This window comes from Oncorhynchus keta, chromosome 4 (genome assembly GCF_023373465.1).
Source record: "Oncorhynchus keta strain PuntledgeMale-10-30-2019 chromosome 4, Oket_V2, whole genome shotgun sequence".
Lineage (NCBI taxonomy): Eukaryota > Metazoa > Chordata > Actinopteri > Salmoniformes > Salmonidae > Oncorhynchus > Oncorhynchus keta.
The window spans coordinates 67,289,154-67,305,885 of NC_068424.1; the positions used below are offsets into that span (position 1 = coordinate 67,289,154).

General features: G+C 42.1%; 1 long non-coding RNA gene across 1 annotated transcript; it reads left to right on the forward strand.

Annotated features, from left to right (window-relative positions):
• Positions 1 to 12,101: 12,101 nt before the first annotated feature.
• Positions 12,102 to 12,404, forward strand: LOC127927246 (uncharacterized). The gene is made up of 3 exons (XR_008126669.1): positions 12,102 to 12,159; positions 12,220 to 12,279; positions 12,340 to 12,404. It is a non-coding gene; the product is annotated as an uncharacterized LOC127927246 (long non-coding RNA).
• Positions 12,405 to 16,732: the final 4,328 nt, after the last annotated feature.

Consider the following 16,732-nt stretch of genomic DNA (forward strand, 5'->3'; position numbering starts at 1 on the left):
ACTTGTAACTGTAACTGATTACATTTAGAAAGTAACCTACCCAACCCTGCTCTTAAAGGGAGAAAGTAATCCAAAAGTAACTATCTAAAGTAATCAGATCATGTTACTACATTTGTATAATCAAAAGGTTATGTTACTGATTACAATTTTGGGCAGGTAACTATGAACTGTAACAGTTTATATTTACAATTAACCTACCCAACCCTTATCACAATACAAAAAGCAATTCAGGAGAAAAAAATGGGGGTTTTGGGGGCCTCGAGCAGAGCATGGAGGGGCCTCAAGCAGAGAGAAAAATAAAACATTACTAGCATATAGAGTACCATTCAAAAGTTCACACCGCAAATCATTACAAGGTTTTTCTTTTTTTAAAACTATTTTCTACATTTCTACAGCCTAGTGGTTAGAGCATTGGGCAAGTAACCAAAAGGTTGGTGGATCAAATTTTTGTACTGATAAGTTAAAAATCTGTTGTTCTGCCCTGAACAAGGCAGTTAACCCACTGTTTCCAGGCTGTCATTGTAAATAAGAATTTGTTCTTAACTTTCTTGCCTACTCAAAATAATAAAATAAAAATTACAGCTTTGCATTCTCTAAACCAGCTTTATGAAATAGTCACCTGGAATGCATGTGTACATTTGCTGTCCCCTCAAAATAACTCAACACAATGGCAACAAAAGTGAGTACACCCCTAAGTGAAAATGTCCAAATTGGGCCCAAAGTGTCAATATTTTGTGTGGCCAACATCATTGTCCAGCACTACCTTAACCCTGTTGGGCATGGAGTTCACCAGAGCTTCACAGGTTGAAACTGGAGTCCTCTTCCACTCCTCTTGACAACATCACGGTGCTGGTGGATTTTAGAGACCTTGCACTCCTCCACCTTCCGTTTGAGGATGCCCCATAGATGCTCAATAGGGTTTAGGTCTGGAGACATGATTGGCCAGTCCATCACCTTTACCCTCAGCTTCTTTAGCAAGGCAGTGGTTGTCTTGGAGGTGTGTTTGGGGTCGTTATCATGTTGGAATATTGCCCTGCGGCCCAGTCTCCGAAGAGAGGGGGATCATGCTCTGCTTCAGTATGTCACAGTACATGTTGGCATTCATGGTTCCTTCAATGAACTGTAGCTCCCCAGTGCCGGAAGCACTCATGCAGCCCCAGACCATGACACTCCACCATGCTTGACTGTAGGCAAGACACACTTGTCTTTGTACTCCTCACCTGGTTGCCACCACACATGCTTGACATCATCTGAACGAAATAAGTTTATCTTGGTCTCATCAGACCACAGGACATGGTTCCAGTAATCCATGTCCTTAGTCTGCTTGTCTTCAGCAAACTGTTTGCGGGCTTTCTTGTGCATCATCTTTAGAATAGGCTTCCTTCTGGGACGACAGCCATGAAGGCCAATTTGATGCAGTGTATGGCGTATGGTCTGAGCACTGACAGGCTGACCCCCCACCCCTTCAACCTCTGCAGCAATGCTGGCAGCACTCATATGTCTATTTCCCAAAGGCAACCTCTGGATATGACGCTGAGCATGTGCACTCAACTTCTTTGGTCGACCATGGCGAGGCTTGTTCTGAGTGGAACCTGTCCAGTTAAACCGTTGTATGGTCTTGTCCAACGTGCTGCAGCTCAGTTTCAGGGTCTTGGCAATCTTCTTATAGCCCAGGCCATCTTTATGTGGAGCAACAATTCTTTTTTTCAAATCCTCAGAGAGTTATTTGCCATGAGGTGCCATGTTGAACTTCCAGTGACCAGTCAGTATGAGGGAGTGTGAGAGCGATGACACCAAATTTAACACACCTGCTCCCCATTCACACCTGAGACCTTGTAACACTAATGAGTCACATGACAACGGGGAGGGAAAATGGCTAATTGGGCCCAATTTGGACATTTTCACTTAGGGGTGTACTCACTTTTGTTGCAAGCGGTTTAGACATTAATGGCTGTGTGTTGAGTTATTTTGAGGGGACAGCTAATTTACACTGTTATACAAGCTGTACACTCACTACTTTACATTGTAGCAAAGTGTCATTTCTTCAGTGTTGTCACAAGAAAAGATATACTCAAATATTTACAAAAATGTGAGGGGTGTACTCACTTTTGTGATATACTGTATGTATATATATATATATATATATATATATATATATTTATTCCCAGCTTATGAGCCCCCTTGATGATGTGAGGCCTGAGGCAATTGACTCTTCTGCCTCATATTAAGTCCTGCACTGTTCTCACACACCACACGCCATTCAGACACACACAAATGGAGATTCTCCCCACTCTCTAGCCCAGCATGGCTACCACCAGCCTGCGGTGGGTAGAGCTCTCATTTGCCTGCCTGTCCACTGTGCTGTGCTGTTGACTGAGAAGGGAGAATCAGCACACACTCGGCTCCTATCTGCTAGTGTCTAGAGCAGATTTAAATCCTCTGGCTGTATCCCCCCAGGACTTTGCTAGCTCAGCCCAGGGCAGGGCTTCGTCTCTGGAGCTTCAGTCTAGACATGCCTCCTGGAGCGGAGCCCTATCTGACAGTCCACAATGAAATGGGGAGAAAGGGAGAGAGAAGGAGAGATTCCTCTTCTGGCAGTGTCTGTATCTCTCTCTCTCTCTCTCTCTATATATATATATATATATATATATATATATATATATATATACATACAGTCAATTCGGGAAGTATTCAGACCCCTTGACTTTTTCCATATTTCTTTAAGTTACAGCCTTATCATAACATTGATTAAATTGTTATTTCTTCACATCAATCTACACACTATATCACACAATGACAAAAATAAAGCAAGTAAAAAAAAAAATCTAATGTCATAAAAATGTAAAACTGAAATATCACATTTACTTAAGTATTCTGACACTTTACTCAGTACTTTGTTGAAACACCTTTGGAAGCAATTACTCACTCGAGATTTATTGGGTATGATGCTACATACAAGCTTCCATTTTCTTTCTTTCATTCTCTTCTGCAGATCCTCTAAAGCTCAGTCAGGTTGGGGAGTGCCGCTGCACAGCTATTCTCCAGATATGTTCGATCAGGTTCAAGTCCAGGCTCTGGCTGGCCCACTCAAGGACATTCGGAGTCTTGTCCTGAAGCCACTCCTGCATTGTCTTGGTTGTGTGCTATGGGTCGTTGTCCTGTTGGAAGGTGAACCTTTGCCCTTGTCTGAGATCCTGACTGCTTTGGAGCAGGTTTTCATCAAGGATCTCTCTGTACTTTGCTCCATTCATCTTTCCCTCGATCCAGTCTAGTCCATTCCGCTGAAAAATATCCCCACAGCGTGATGCAACCACCATGCTTCACCATAGAGATTGTGCCAGGTTTCCTCCAGACGTGAGGCTTGGCATTCAGGTTAAAGAGTTAAATCTTAGGGCGTCCCGAGTGATGGAGCGGTCTAAGGCACTGCATCGCAGTGCTATAGACGTCACTACAGATCAAGGTTCGATCCCGGGATATGCCACAGCCTGCAGCAACCGGGAGACCCAGGAGGTGGCACACAGTTTGTCCAGCGTCGAGAGTTTGGCTGGCTGGGATGTCCTTGTCCCATCGTGCTCTAGTGACTCTTTGTGGCGGCAGGGTGCCTGCACACTGACTTGGATCGCCAGCTGTACGGTGTTTCCTCTGACACATTGGTACGACTGGCTTCCGGGTTAAGCGAGTACTGTGTCAAACAACGGTGCATCATGTTTCAGAGGACACATTGCTCTCAACCTTCACCTCTCCCGAGTCCGTATGTGAGTTGAGCGATGAGTTGAGCGAAGGCAGTAACTACAAATTTGATATCATGGGAAACGGGTAAAGAGACCCCCCCCCCCAAAAAAAACATTACCTTGGTTTCATCAGACCAGAGAATCTTGTTTCTAATAGGTACCGTTTTGGAAACTCCAAGCCGGCTCTGGAGCTCTGTTAGAGTGACCATTGGGTTCTTGGTCACCTCACTGACCAAGGCACGTCTCCCCCGATTGCTCAGTTTGGCTCGGCGGCCAGCTCTAGGAAGAGTCTTGGTGGTTCCAAACTTCTTCCATTTAAGAATGATGGTGGCCAATGTGTTCTTTGGGACCTTCAATACTGTACCCTCCCTCAGATCTGTGCCTCAACACAATCCTGTCTCAGAGCTCTACGGACAATTCCTTCAACCCCATGGCTTGGGTTTTGCTCTGACAGACTGTCAACTGTGGAACCTTATATAGACAGGTGTGTGCCTTTCCAAATCATGTCCAATCAATTGAATTTACCACTGGTGGGCTCCAATCAAGCTGTAGAAACATCTCAAGGATGATCAATGGAAACATGATGCACCTGAGCTCAATTTCGAGTCTCATAGCAAAGGGTACAAATACCATGTAAATAAGGTATTTCTTTTTTTTTAAGGATGTAATAAATTAGCAAAAATTTCCAAAAACCTATTTTCACTTTGTCATTATGGGGTGTTGTGTGTAGATTGATGATAAAATCTATTTTTAAGACCCCTTCACTTATATATATATATATATTTGTTTTGTTTTGATTTGGAAATGCATTTGCAAATACTATTAATCATGTTCTTCCCAAAAGAGACGTGTGTTGATTATTGTAATTCTCGATTTTGATACATGAATAAGCAATGGCTATTTGAATTTAAATAAGGATTGGGTTACAGATATAATTCCCGCAGCTTAGAGAATATTTGTATTATGTGGACCAAACACCATTTCACTGTATGCCCAATTGTCTTGTGTTTGTTGAATATGGCCCTCATATAAACCTCAATTAGCATGTGGATCACTTTCCACAATTGCAGATGGGGTATAGCAAAACAAGCAGCAGTTTGCCTTGTAATTAAAAAACTCTTACAGTGAATCCAACTTGATCTCACAACAAATGCTCACAATGACCAACAAAAAGTTACGTAATATGCTAGCATTTGCTAGCAAAGAAGTAGCCAAAACTAAAACATCTATTGCCAAGGTGGAACCTCCCCTGTCTTTTCAGTCAACCAATCATATGACGACACTTTACTACAGCATCTGTGAAGTAACAAAATTCCATTCCAGCCATGACAGAGCCAATCCTCCATTAGCTCCTCCCACCATCCCCCTCCGTGTCCACTGTGATCAAAGCACACATCACCAACAAACACTTTGTGGTCACTTTTGTTGTGCGAATTGTCTGATAAACACTTTCCTTTCCAAGCATAAATCTCACTGCAGGCTTACTAGCAACATGGTTACTGTACAGTTTAGGGTAAGGTGAGAAAACAAAAGCCTGTGTCAAACTGCTGCATATCACAGATTAGTCCTGTGCATTACACCCCCTACTTCCTCCATCCAATCAACTACCACTCCATTTCCTGGATTGACTCTTACTGCAATTCATTCTACCACCACTTGAGGGTACATGCACTTAATTGAAATTGTAAATGGTCAATTTAGCCACTGAATGCTGTGAGTAATCAAGGCTTTCAGTCTTGATTGGTTGGTTCTACTGTGTAATTTCGGATATCCCTCCATAATAGGAACCAATCTTTGAGTTGATCACACTTACACATTACCTACCTTATGTTGCATTCAAGAAATTCTGATACTTTCCAAGTGGGATACTCGTACCTCATCTTTCTGCAACAAGTTTCCAAATCTGACATTTTTTGTTCAGAGTTCTCTTGAATGTGGAATTACACATCATGCTCTCTCATGCACGTTCACACACACATTCACACACACACCCTCCCAAGATCAATATAACTGAACCATTCCCTTCACAATGATACAGGAGTGGAAGGTAGACGGTAAGAGTATGGCTCCAGGAAGAGAGTGAGAGTATGACTCCAGGAAGAGAGAGAGAGTATGGCTTCAGGAAGAGAGTTGGAGTATGGTTCCAGGAAGAGAGGGAGAGTATGGCTCCAGGAAGAGAGAGAGAGTAAGGCTTCAGGAAGAGAGGGAGAGTATGGCTTCAGGAAGAGAAGGGGAGTATGGCTCCAGGAAGAGAGGGAGATTATGGCTCCAGGAAGAGAAGGGGAGTATGGCTCCAGGAAGAGAGGGAGAGTATGGCTCAAGGAAGAGAGAGAGAGTGTGGCTCCAGGAAGAGAGGGAGTGTATGGCTCCAGGAAGAGAGGGAGAGTATGGCTCCAGGAAGAGAGTGGCAGTATGGCTCCAGGAAGAGAGGGAGATGATGACTCCAGGAAGAGAGAGAGATTATGGCTCCAGAAAGAGAGGGAGAGTATGTCTCCAGGAGGAGAGAGAGATTATGGCTCCAGGAAGAGAGAGAGATTATGGCTCCAGAAAGAGAGGGAGAGTATGGCTCCAGAAAGAGAGTGAGATTATGGCTCCAAGAAGAGAGAGTGATTATGGCTCTAGGAAGAAGAGTGTATGGCTCCAGGAAGAGAGAGAGATTATGGCTCCAGGAAGAGAGTGGCAGTATGGCTCCAGGAAGAGAGGGAGAGTGTGGCTCCAGAAAGAGAGGGAGAGTATGGCTCCAGAAAGAGAGTGAGATTATGGCTCCAAGAAGAGAGAGTGATTATGGCTCCAGGAAGAGGAGTGTATGGCTCCAGGAAGAGAGAGAGATTATGGCTCCAGGAAGAGAGTGGCAGTATGGCTCCAGAAAGAGAGGGAGAGTGTGGCTCCAGGAAGAGAGGGAGAGTATGGCTCCAGGAAGAGAGGGAGTGTATGGCTCCAGGAAGAGAGGGAGAGTGTGGCTCCAGGAAGAGAGGGAGTGTATGGCTCCAGGAAGAGAGGGAGTGTATGGCTCCAGGAAGAGAGGGAGAGTGTGGCTCCAGGAAGAGATGGAGTGTATTTCCGGTGGAAGTCAGCTTTTTCCATGTTTTAATGTGCTTGACGGGTAAACCAAAGATCTCTAACTTTGCTTGTTGACTATACGTTTAAATGTAGGCTATTGTGTTTTTCCTTATCAATCCCTACAGGACATTTTAATTTGAATCTAATTAGTCAGTACCTGGGCATGTAAGTGAACTGAATGTAGAAGCCTATTACCAACTGGTAATAAAACACCCTCTGTTCTGTGTCTGTCTGCCACATCAAAAACAGGGCAGTATTTATTCTCTTTGCGACCCGATGTCCTTGTAACACAGAGGACAATTTTTGATTCAATTAATCTCTAAATCTCGGGTAGACATATCACAATTAGTGAAGATGAATGTCTAAAATGTTAATGGAATTCCTCGTCCTGCTTGTTGACAGCTACACGGGAGCCAGACAGTTGTTGTATTTTTCCTGTGTTCCTACGTTTGAGCTTCCTCCCATCAGTATTCAAAGGCAAAGTGCAAATCATTACACAGGTAAAAAATGATTACCTCATGAATCAACACAAATAAAACCTACATTCAGAGAGAGTTCAGTTTCCTTTTTCAAAGTCAACCCCTAATCAATGGGTCTATGAGAAATGGATATGAGAAAACAACATTTAGGAATTTGTAGAATGCATAGATTTTATATATAGATGTGCAAGCCCGCCTTGCAAGCTATCACATCCATGTATCTTAATAAGCAGACTAGTGCTGAGAAATAAGCACTGAATCTGTTGCGGCTCATGTCTGTATCTGTCATCCTTTCATAAGATGTGAAATGCATTATTATTGCTTGCCTTCATAAAACATAGTCTCACATATTAATGCAGGAAGGATTCAGGAACACAAATACACTCGCACGCACGCACATATACACACACACACACACACACACACACACACACACACACACACACACACACACACACACACACACACACACACACACACACACACACACACACACACACACACACACACACACACACACACAAATAAAAACTGCATATCAGCAAAATAAGCAGATGCATGCTGTCAAAATATAAATCAACAATCACTGCACTACATAAACACAAGTGCCAGACCAGCAGAAAAGAAGACAGGAATATATGAACATGAGTATGCAAGTTCCAGAGCTGCAACTCAGTCTTGATTTGAGCCTGAGTGCCAGAACAGAACTGGGGGTAAAACAGTCTGTCTATAAATGTACTGAGGGGAACCATTGGTGGAGGTAGAGTAGAAAAATAGATTTACGGTAGAGCAGAAGTCCAGAAGTATCAGAGAATCATTCAAGTCATATTTTTTCTTGAAGTAATGTGAGATTTTCTCTTGTAGTAATGCTACAATATGATGCATACAATCCCGAGTCATTACAAATATTAAACAATTCTATTAACAAATAGTAGTCCTAGAATACTAGAATGGTAGAATTCTGAATATTATTAGAAATAAAATACATTTATAAAAACATTATCCTAAACAACAGCATTCTGGACCAAATCCCCAAAGAGCCAGCAGTGTTGTCAGTTGGTAGGTGGTGTCATCCTCCTCTGGCTAGCTGGTTGGAGATTCAGACTCATGGTCTTAAGCCCATTAAGCCCAAAACACCATCATTCCAGTTGTCCAAAGCTGCACTTACTCTAACAGTATTGTGTGCTAATATGATGTGCTATTGTGTTAGCTTGTTGTCACACAAGTTTAGCTAGCTAGTTAGCTTGTCCAAAACAACAATGACAAGAAAATCATCCTCAGTTGCAGACTTAACTGTCAATTGGGGATTTCTATCATACGAGAGGTTAAGGCTTAAGCAACAGTCCTTATGTAGCGTAACACATAATATGCATGTTTATGATTGACACAATATGTATCATCAAGACAGTACAGCTGTTATATTTACTTGAAATATACATGCTGTTGCTTTCATCCCTTCTCCCTGATTGAAACCTCTATATCCCCAGCAAACTGGATTCCAGTGATGGCCTCCGTATTATGTTTTATTTACAGCTCTCACACCCCCAACTCCCCTGTCAGGAGTAGAGTGGAGCATTGGAAAGAGGGAACCAGAAAAAGAAATCCATTGACTTGAATTCCGGGGGGCTGTTATTTTTAGCCAAAGCAGAAATAATTACCCAAGCAACGTCTAACAAAATTGTTCAGGCTCGGCTAGGCAATTAGGCCAGGCAGAGTGGCTAATGGAGAGAGAATTACACAGACCTTTCCCCCATTAGCCCCCGTGTACACCAGGAAATTTACTGGGAGTACGGGCGAGCCATGACTTCCAAACGAGATTACTCCTCTCGCTGTTCTGCTCTTTTTCTCTCTCTGTTCTCTCTCTCTGTTCTCTCTCTCTCTGTTCTCTCTGTTCTCCCCCCCCTCTCTCTCTCTCTCTCTCCCTCTCTCTCTCTCTACCTCTCTCTCTCTCTCTGTTCTCTCTGTTTTCTCTCCCCCCCCCTCTCTCTCTCTATCTCTATTCCAGCACCCACTGGCCAAATCCTTTGTTTAGGGCTATTCCACAGTAACAGAGTGATGCTGAGATTCAGATTTTCATTTTAAAATGTATGTCAAACACAAACCACACAACTCTATGCAATGGACCACTTTGAACTATTTCCACAGATTGTTTTCTACAAAACACATTTACTTGAAGACAGCGCAGATGCAGTGTTTGGTAACAGAATGATGTGGCACCAACAGCACAAACCGCCATTCTGCTGTCAAACTTTGAGTCTGCACTTTGCGTCTGTTTTCCAAGTTTTCTATGTGTCTTTGTAAAATGTTCTGTGGAAATTGCTGAAAGTAGTCCTTGTGGTTTGTTGTATGTTTTCTTTAGCCTTGCAATTATTGTTATTTGCTTGCTTGACATACAGAGCATTTTAAAGTGAAAAATCAGCATCACTCTGTTACCAGGGAATTGCCCTTCACTATCCTACAAAGACACTTATGACTAAATCAGGAAGGTCTATTGGAATCTTTATATATGTACAAATTACCTTATCAGATCAATAACCTGATGGCAACCTTTTGCAGCATGGAGTGGCATTTCATGTATGTGACGACTGTTTTTGTATTCAACTTCTTCATTAGGAAACTCACAAGAGATCATAGTCACAAACAAGCAAAATTCAATAAGCTTTTGTAGTCATTGTGCGGTAGATGTTGTGCAGTAGAATGGGCTAACACTATCACATTCTGAGGTGAGTATATACTGATGAGATGAGCATATATATATAATACCATTCAAAAGTTTGGGGTCAATTAGACATATCCTTGTTTTTGAAAGAAAAACATTTTTTTTTGTCCAGTAAAATAACATCAAAGTGATCAGAAAAACAGTGTAGATATTGCTAATGTTGTAAATGCCTATTGTAGTTGGAAACGGTGGATTTTTTATGGAATGTCTACATAAGTGTACAGAGGCCCATTATCAGCAACCATCACTCCTGTGTTCCAATGGCATGTTGTGTTAGCTAATCCAAGTTTTTCATTTTAAAAGGCAAATTTATCATTAGAAAACACTTTTGCAATTATGTTAGCATAGCTGACAGTTCGCACAACTATTGTTCTGATTAAAGAAGCAATAAAAATGGCCTTCTTTAGATTTGTTGAGTATCTGGAGCATCAGCATTTGTGGGTTCGATTACAGGCTCAAAATGTCCAGAAACGTGTGAGGCATCTGTTTCTCAAACTAGACTCTCTAATGTACTTGTCCTCTTGCTCAGTTGTTCACAGGGGTCTCCCACTCCTCTTTCTATTCTGGTTTGAGCCAGTTTGCTCTGTTCTGTGAAGGGAGAAGTACACAGCGTTGTGGGAGATCTTCTGTTTCTTGGCAATTTCTTGCATGGAATAGCCTTCATGTCTCAGAACAAGAATAAACTGACAAGTTTCAGAAGAAAGTTATTTGTTTCTGGCCATTTTGAGCTTGCAATCGAACCCACAAATGCTGATGCTGCAGATACTACTTTTCTAATGATCAATTATCCTTTTAAAATGATAAACTTGGATTAGCTAACACAACGTGTCATTGGAACACAGGAGTGATGGTTGCTGATAATGGGCCTCTGTACTCCTATGTAGATATTCCATTAATAATCAGCCGTTTCCAGCTACAATAGTCATTTAAAACATTAACAATGTCTACACAGCCTCCCGAGTGTCACAGTCATTTAAGGCACTGCATCGCAGTGCTAGCTGTGCCACTAGAGATTCTGGGTTCGAGGCCAGGCTCTGTCGTAGCTGGGAGGCCCATGGGTGCGGCGCACAATTGGCCCAGCGTCGTCCGGGTTAGGGGAGGGTTTGGCCGGCAGGGATATCCTTGTCTCATCGCGCACTAGTGACTCCTGTGGCAGGTCGGGCGCAATGCACGCTGACACGGTCGCCAGGTGTACGGTGTTTCCTCCGACACATTGGTGCGGCTGGCTTCCGGGTTGGATGGGCATTGTATCAAAGAAGCAGTGCAGCTTGGTTGGGTTGTGTTTTCGGAGGATGCATGGCTCTCGACCTTCGCCTCTCCCGAGTCCGTACAGTCAAGACTGTAACTTCTACCAATTGGATACCATGAAATTGGGTAGAAAAAAACTGGTGAAAATACGAAACAATATAAAAACAATGTCTACACTGTGTTTCTGATCAATTTGATGTAATTTTAATGGACAGAAAATGTTCTTTCCTTTCTTAAACAAGAACATTTATAAGTGACCTCAATCTTTTGAATGGTAGTGTGTAGTAAAGATACAAATTGGCTGATGGGAACTGGCATAAGTAGACAAATATACCAGTTTCATCTGAGGAAAAAAATGTTGACTGCTGCAAAATAAATGGGAGGAGATTTTCGATATACCAATTCAAAGGCACATGGTGCTGCGAAGAGACAGAATCAATAGATAATGTATTCTGGTATTACTCCTATGTAGCTTGTTTCTGGTCACAGGTTCAGGAATGGTTAAAAAAAATCACAATATGCACTTAAATTTAACGTTACAAATAGCAGTGTTGGGCAATTTGGAAAACCATAGTCAGTCAATAAATAATATAATAATACTCGTAGGAAAGGGTTTCATCTTTAGCTCACAATCTGTGGATAATATACGTTTGGAAAGGTTCAAACATTTTGTAAAACCTCACAGCACAATTTAAAAAAATATGGCACATGGAAACCAAACGAGGGTTGTCTATGGTGATAAATTGGATGGGCTGAGAGTGGCTGAGGGTTGGGATTAAAGAGCTGAGGTCTACGGTGATAGGTGGGATAGGCTGAGTGTGGCTGAGGGGCGGGACTAAAGGGCTTTGGTCTATGGTGATAGGTGGGATGGGCTGAGAGTGGCTGAGGGTTGGGATTAAAGAGCTGAGGTCTATGGTGATAGGTGGGATAGGCTGAGTGTGGCTGAGGGGCGGGATTAAAGGGCTTTGGTCTATGGTGATAGGTGGGATGGGCTGAGAGTGGCTGAGGGTTGGGATTAAAGAGCTGAGGTCTATGGTGATAGGTGGGATAGGCTGAGTGTGGCTGAGGGGCGGGATTAAAGGGCTTTGGTCTATGGTGATAGGTGGGATGGGCTGAGAGTGGCTGAGGGTTGGGATTAAAGAGCTGAGGTCTATGGTGATAGGTGGGATAGGCTGAGTGTGGCTGAGGGGCGAGATTAAAGGGCTTTGGTCTATGGTGATAGGTGGGATGGGCTGAGAGTGGCTGAGGGTTGGGATTAAAGAGTTTATGTTTGGTAATGTATTATTGTTATGTGACTGCTTTATATAAAAGTACCATGTATGTCAAATGTGTATGTAAAATGTATGCATATGTAGCAAAAAAGCTGTAAAAAAAATTCAAGATATTTGTCCTCTGAAGGTGGGGGGGGTGTGGTGGATGGGTTAATAATAAAAAAAGAAAAAGAAAAACTGTGGGACCTTATTTGGACAGATGTGTTTCCTTTCCAAATAAGGTCCAATCAATTACATTTACCATAGGTGGAATCCAATCAAGTTGTAGAAAGATCTCAAGGATGATCAATGTGTCATGCCCTGACCATAGAGAGCCCTCAGTTCTCTAGTTTATAGATTTCTAGGTTGGTGGTTTGTGTGGTTCCCAATTAGAGGCAGCTGGTAATCGTTGCCTCTAATTGGTGATCATATTTAGGTAGGCTTTAACCTCACCTGCATTTGTGGGATATTGTTTTGTGTTTCTGCATGTGCACCACGTTTAGTTGTTTGTTTATTGATATATTTTGTTTTGTTTAAGTTTCTCTTTAATTTAAATATGTGGAACTCAACATCCGCTGCGCCTTGGTCCTGTTCTTACGACAGCCGTGACACAATGGAAACAGGATGCACCTGAGCTCAATTTTGATTCTCATAGCAAAGGGTCTGAATACTTATTTAAATAAGGTAGTTTGTTTAAAATGTTTATACATTTGCAAAATAAAAAAATAAAAATCAGTTTTCACTTTGTCATTATGGGGTATTTTTTGTGGATTACTGAGTATTTAAAAAAAAACTATTTTAGAATAAGGCTGTAACGTAACAAAATGTGGAAGAAGTCAAGGGATCTGAGTACTTTCCGAATGCATTGTATATTGTACATTTGCATATTTTGTTACAATATTTCAGACATTGAAATACAAAATATATAGATGTATTACAATTTAACTGGTTAAGGTTAATTTTGAAATTTATAAAGCTAAAAATTGACCATTTAGGGTGTGGTGCCAGGCCATGTATACTATTCAGACAACCTGCAAATATGCAATCCTAAAGAACTATGCCTTCTACTGACATTTTACAAACATTCCAAAGGGACCAGACATTTGTTACGATAGATTTTGTTTAAGATATCCATAATGAAGGATGTTACATCAATGTCTGAATCCTGGCTTAGGAAGGCCACCAAAAATTCTGAGATTTCCATACCCAACTATAACATTTTCCGTCAAGATAGAACTGCCAAAAGGGGAGGAGTTGCAGTCTACTGCAGAGATGGCATGCAAAGCAATGTCAAACTTTCCAGGTCCGTACCCAAACAGTTCGAACTACTAATTTAAAAAACGACTCTCCAGAAAAAAGTATCTCACTGTTGCCACTTGCTACCGACCCCCCTCAGCTCCCAGTTGTGCCCTGGACACCATTTGTGAATTGATCGTCCCCCATCTCAGCTTCAGAGTTTGTTCTGTTAGGTGTCCTAAACTGGGATATGCTTATCACCCCAGCAGTCCTACAATCTAAGCTAGATGCCCTCAGTCTCACACAAATCATCAAGGAACCCACCAGGTACAACCCTAAATCTGTAAACAGGGGCACCCTCATAGACATCATCCTGACCAACTGGTCCTCCAAATACACCTCCGCTGTCTTCAACCAGGATCTCAGTGATCACTGCTTTATTGCCTGTATCCGCTACAGATCCGCAGTCAAACGACCACCCCTCATCACTGTCAAACGCTCCCTAAAACACTTCTGCGAGCAGGCCTAATCAGGTCTAATTGACCTGGCCCGGGTATCCTGGAAGGATATTGACCTCATCCCGTCAGTTCAGGATGCCTGGTCATTCTTTAAAAGTAACTTCCTCACCATCTTAGATAAGCATGCTCTGTTAAAAAAATGCAGAACTAAGAAAAGATATAGCCCTTGGTTCACTCCAGACTTGACTGCCCTCGACCAGCACAAAAACATCCTGTGGCGGACTGCAATAGCATCGAATAGTCCCTGCGATATGCAACTGTTCAGGGAAGTCAGAAACCAATACACGCAGTCAGTCAGGAAAGCAAAGGCCAGCTTCTTCAGGCAGACATTTGCATCCTGTAGCTCTAACTCCAAAAAGTTCTGGCACACTGTAACGTCCATGGAGAACAAGAGCACCTCCTCCCAGCTGCCCACTGCACTGAGGCTAGGTAACACAGTCACCACCATCTGGCACTGCAGGATTTGAGTCCCTGACGGCGTAGTGTGTTACTGATGGTAGGCTTTGTTGCTTTGGTCCCAGCTCTTTGCAGGTCATTCACTAGGTCCCCCCGTGTGGTTCTGGGATTTTTGTTCACCGTTCTTGTGATCATTTTGACCCCACGGGGTGAGATCTTGCGTAGAGCCCCAGATCGAGCGAGATTATCAGTGGTCTTGTATGTCTTCCATTTCCTAATAATTGCTCCCACAGTTGATTTCTTCTAACCAAGCTGCTTACCTATTGCAGATTCACGCTTCCCAGCCTGGTGCAGGTCAGCAATTTTGCTTCTGGTGTCCTTTGACAGCTCTTTGGTCTTGAACATAGTGAAGTTTGGAGTGTGACTGTTTGAGGTTGTGGACACTTATACTGATAACAAGTTCAAACAGGTGCCATTAATACAGGTAACGAGTGGAGGACAGAGGAGCCTCTTAAAGAAGAGCCATAAATCTTGCTTGTTTGTAGGTGACCAAATACTTATTTTCAACCATAATTTGCTATCTGAGCAGCTAACCGATTGCTACAGCTTCACATAGTCTATCGGTAAATAGCCCACCGAATTTAGCTACCTCATCCTCATACTGTTTATATTTATTTACTTTTCTCTTCTTTTGCACATCAGTATCTCTACCTGTACATGACCATCTGATCATTTATCACTCCAGTGTTAATCTGCTAAATTGTAATTATTTGCCTACCTCTTCATGCCTTCTGCACACAATGTATATAGACTCTCTTTTTTCTTTCTTTTTTTTCTACTGTATATTGACTTGTTTATTGTTTACTCCATGTGTAACTCTGTGTTGTCTGTTCAAACTGCTACGCTTTATCTTGGCCAGGTCGCAGTTGTAAATGAGAACTTGTTCTCAACTAGCCTACCTGGTTAAATAAAGGTGTTCTCAACTAGCCTACCTGGTTAAATAAATGTGTTCTCAACTAGCCTACCTGGTTAAATAAAGGTGTTCTCAACTAGCCTACCTGGTTAAATAAAGGGGGGGGGGAGAAGAAAAGAAAACTGTAGTTTTTCCTCTGTAAAGTAATAATGGAAATTACAATCTCATAATTATTGTTTTTGTGTTCAGCAATGTCTTTTCTTTGAAATTGCAATCCATGTTTTGACATGTTTTGTTCAGTCTCCCCAACAACTGCTTCATGTAACTGCCATAACACTTCTTATTTGCTTTATTTTTCCAAAATGTTCATATTTACAAGTCTGTTTTGGGGCGGTATAAACTCCCCCAAAGGGTTACTATGAACACACTTCAAAAGTTTAATTCATATGTTGTTTGTCCATTCTGTCAGACATTAAAGTTGTGATTTTGCGCGCAAATGTTAAGTCCAAAGTGCTGGAATTGCGCGTATCTGTATCAGTCAAAGAGTCAAAGAGATCATACATACGTTTATCTAAGTACAAGAAACCTGACAATTGATATCTTCTGGAAGCGTGTACACATGCCGTAAACATCCATGCAAAGCTTTTCTATTGACGCTCCCAGTCCCATTCATGCTCTCTCTCTCACGCGCACACACGCATGCACACATGCACACACTCGCACGCACACACAGCTTAACAAAATATCAAAGGCACAAAAGAAAGTATTAAAATGGCAAAAGTTATTTTCCCCTTTTATAATATGAAAAAAATGCAGAGATTTCCATTCCAACATTAATTTGGAATGGAATTTTCAATGTCTCCTGCCATTAAAACCTGTCAAATCAAATGCGACACTGAGGGAGAGAGCGAAGCCATAGAAATATTTAAATAATCTTTCAAATCTTTCAAGATCTGCCTTGCTAAGACCTGCTTCACTAGCTGACGACTTTGACAATTCATTTGTGTCTTACAGATTATTCCATCAGCCTCATCTAACCCCGGTACACACCCACACACACCATGCCCACAGACATAGGCCAAGTATGCAGAAAGGTTATATATTCTCTGAGCTTCTCAAGATTTCTTGACAGTAAAATGACCTGTTTCTATGTGCTTTGTTCAGCAGATGTGTCCATCATGT